Below are 4,597 nucleotides of genomic sequence, written 5' to 3' on the forward strand. Positions count from 1 at the left end.
AGTATTTGATAGTGGCATTCTTTTCAATCATTAGAGTCCTTGCACAATCCCTGATGGATCTATTTCTTCTTTCAGCAATTCCATTATGCTCAGGAGTGCTAGGGGTTGATACTTGTCTTTTGATTCCTCTTTCAATGCACAAATTTTAAATTCATTGGAGATGAATTCACCATCTCTATCTGATCTTAAGCATTTCAATCTTTTTCCTATTTCTTTTTCTACTCTTGCCAGATACCATTTGAATTTCTCAAATGCTTTTGACTTTTCTCTAAGATGCATAATAGTCATCAGCAAAAAGAATAAAAAAAATTTCTCCACTATAACTTTCCACTCCAATAGGTCCACATAAGTCAGTATGCACAATTTCCAAGACATCTTAAGATTGATAGTTTTTGCTCTTAAAACTAGTCTTTCCCATTTTGCCACTCTGATAATTTTTTGCATAAACCAATGTATGGTTTCTTGAAACTAGGGAGACCTCTTAATTTTTTTGAAATTGCTTACCTTGACCATATTATCAAAGTTTAAATGACATAGTCTTCTGTGCCATAACCAACTTTCTTCCATTTGAGCAATAAAACATGAGCAATCGCCAAGATCAAGATAAAATAAGTTGCCTCTTGTTTGTTTCCCTGATCCAATGAGATTCCCTTTGTCATCCAGTAGTCTTGCCTTGCCATGCATGAATTCTACCTTGAATCCAAAGAATATTAGTTGTGCCACACTTAGTAGGTTATGTTTCAGTCCTTCAACCCGATAGGCATTGTCACATACAAGTTCATTGGTTAATGAGATGCAACCTTTCCCTTTTATGTAACAAGGTTCATTGTTTCCAAACCTTACACTACCTCCATTATAGTGTTCAAAGTGTTCACATTTTTTTTGTCTCTAGTAATATGATGTGAACATCCACTATCTATGATCCATGTATCATTTTTACTAACATGGGAGATAAATACCATCTTATCTTCTTCTTCATCAGATTCATCTTTTATAGCAATGTACACTGTTTCATCTTCACTATTATGAGAATCTTTAGCTATAAAACAAGTTTTCTTACCTTTTTCTTTAAAGGATTTGTGACGTTTGGATTCTTTCTTGCCTTTGTACTTGTGGCTCTTCTTCTCATCCTTTCTTTCTCTATTTAGACACTTGACAACAATATGACCAAATTCTTCACATGAAAAACAAATTAAAGCAACTTTACCTTTGTACTTTCCTCAACCTCTAGAATATTTCTTTGCAAGTAAAGCTTCAACAACTTCAAGATCACTATCAAAACTTTCCTCTATTTCCTCTTCACTTTTTGACTGATTTTCCTTTATTTTCTTTCCTTTTTCTCTGAGTGAAAGTTTAGCTTCAAATGTAGACTCAACATTTTTAGAAGCTGGAACATAATTGTCAAATTTGTCTAGCTCAAAAGTAGTCAATCTTCCTACTAGGGCATCCAAGCCTAGCTTGTTATTTGAATCACATCTCTTTTCTTGAACAATAGACATTCTGATTGCATAGATGGGAAGCAAAGTTCATAGAACTTTACTTACAACATTTTCTTCCTTGATTTCTCCTACAAAGGCTCTGATTGCATTGACACTAGCTTTGATTCTTCCCAGATATTTGGCAACATTTTCATCTTCTCTCATTCTCATATGATCAAACTGTCCTCTAAGGCTTTCTACTTTGGCTCTCCTTACATTATCATCACCACCATAGATATCCTTTAGCTTGTTCCACATATCAAAAGTAGTTTTACATTCTTTGATCTCATCAAATTCATCATTGTTGAGAGCTGATGCAATATCAATCATCATGATGTTATGGTTCTTTTTCTTAGGAAGATCTCCAATAGATAATGTACCAATAGGAGTTTTGTCTTCTTTATCAAGGTATTTACAGCTTGAATCACTAATGATGGCTAGATGATATCTCATGAGTCCCTGCCATGTTGAAAAGTTGCCTCTATTTAGCTTTGAAATCTCTCTCTTGTAAGACATCCTGATCTTTAGCTTAGGTCCTTGAAACCTTTCCTACAAGCACCAAAAGCTTTGATACCAATTATTGGAAATACAGAAGGAGTAACTAAGAGGGTGGGTGGGGGGTGGGGGGGTGAATCAGTTACTACTAAAATAAATAATAAATCCTAGATCCCTTATATGTCAACAATAAAATTTAGACTGTGAAAACTGATTGCTATTGATTCTCGGTAAACAAACAGAAATTGTTGTAACTCAATAAGTGAATTACTTCTAGCAAATCTTAAAACATTATTAGTAATTAACTTGCAAGAATAAGAGAAATAACATGAACACATGAGACACTAGGATTTAACGCGGAAACCCAATTTGAAAAAATCCACCACTATGACTAGTTACTATTTTTCACTCTTCTGAAGTGATCCTTGTTGGGAGTCAAACCCGTTAAAGGTTACAAAACACACTATTAGGTGTGACCGTATTAGAGGATTTAATCACCCTACTAGGAGTGGCCTTGCAAGAGGTCTTTAAATAATTCAATGGAATTGCTACCTTGTTAGAGGATTTACAATTGGTTGTTAAACCAACTTTGTTAAGAGATTTTAGATCACTTCTACAATGGTTAAAGAGTAACAATGAAATGGCTTGATTGTGATGCAGCTAAATTGCTGAATCGAGATCTCTTTTCTACTTAAACTTGATCCTTCCTAATCGAATATTACTTTCCTGCTCCACAAGGATCCCTGCTTACCCTCCAAGTTCACTCCCTCTCTTTTCTTTTCAATTCAATCAACACACTTGCACACACTAGAAATCTCAACTTGACCTTTTATTTATACCTTTTAGATTGTCAAGTCAGCCAAAATTAAAATTACAATAACCAATATTTATCATCATAGTCGGCCAAAATCAATACATAAAGTAATTAAGCTTCATATGCCAAAATAAGAAAAATCCTTCATAACTCAGTAGAAACTAACTTTGGAATGATTTCTTGTGTTAACCAATCGAAGCTCGGTTAACATTGAAAACTTGCAAAAATCCTTTGGCAACTGAGTGAACTCGGTGAATAACAACTCTATCCAAATTTCCTTTCATTAACCAAGTGAGCTCGGTTAACACTCTTTTCTGCCTAAATTTCGTTGATTCCTGAGTGAGCTTAGTAGACACTAACATCTATTTAGAGTAAGCCTGTGAACACTTGGTAGACAAGGAAAACTATCTTCACTGACCAAGTGAGCTCGGTGAGCATTGTCTATCAATTGATATGACATTTGTGTAACATCAAAGACAACCTACAATTAATCAATTGTATCCAACAAATAATACCTAAGAAAAAGGTCTACACTCCCATTTTACTGCAACTAGAACCACAACAACACAAAAACAATATAGTAGGATAATAATTGGTTGAAAAGGTCAAATGGAACCAAAGAACCATAGCTTAAGATAGTTTAACAAATCTAAGTAGAATGAAATGCAAAGCCAAAAGTAGCACACCTAATCACAGGTACACAACATCAAAATTCTTCCATGGGGCATGGGAGGCCAACAAACCATCGCAAAAAAAAAAGAAAGAGAACCCAAGAAAATGAAATCCTTGTGCTAGAAGGGGTCATAACACCAAAAACCAAATGTCACAAACTAATCCTCTACAATCATAAGAAGAATGAAATACTCTATATGTAATGCCACTCTAACCCTAACATATGAGTTGAGGTAGTAGGATTTGTAATTGCCACACTAAGATTAATTGAATGTATGTCTTCACTTGATTATTTTATTTTAGTTGTTATTTTTGGTGAGAAAACTTGACAATGATATAAGCTTATAGGACTAAGTCTATTTCATACTATAAGATTATGCTTGATATTATGTCTTCAAATTAGGATTTTAAATATTAGGCATTTCTTATTATTTGTAATGATCCACTGTCTACATGATAATCTTATAAATCAAATGTAATGATAAATTTAAATTTACACACACACACATATTGATGATGATGATGATGATGAACAAAGGAAGCGTATATATGAGAATTGGATTAGTTGTTATATTGTCCATTATGCCAAGCCTATTGACTTACCAGTTTATGTAAGTTGTCATATCATTTGGATTATGAAGAAATGATATAGTAAAAAAAATATAGAAGTGACATCAAATGTATGAGCTTAAATGGGAAATTGATAAATTAGTCTTTGAAAAGGTAATATTGGTTTGATTATTTTGCATGATTTGACGAACTATTTCAATGATGCACAAGTAAGGCATATTGGTTGGTAATAAAGGAATGGATTTTTGAAGTGAAAAGATAAAGAATTTAAGTTTTTGCTCATCTAGAAATGGTAATTGGTGAGAAAAGTAATTGTTCTCTAAAGTTTACCAAACAGTTGTTAGTAAACTAAGGATGTATTAGTTAACCAAGCACACAAATGCCAAGAAAATATCGTGAACTGAGAGAACAATGTTTACCAAGGAAGTGAAGGTGTTTACTGAAGCAAGAACATAGATCAATAAAGTTGAACACTTTTTAGTAAAATCAAATATGGGACAACACCTAAAAGTGAGAATCTAGGATGATCTAAGGGATTTTTCCAATTTATATGTGGTTGCAACTATAA

Source organism: Cupressus sempervirens, chromosome 3 (assembly GCF_028749045.1).
Source record: "Cupressus sempervirens isolate cs-2001-9-10 chromosome 3, ASM2874904v1, whole genome shotgun sequence".
Lineage (NCBI taxonomy): Eukaryota > Viridiplantae > Streptophyta > Pinopsida > Cupressales > Cupressaceae > Cupressus > Cupressus sempervirens.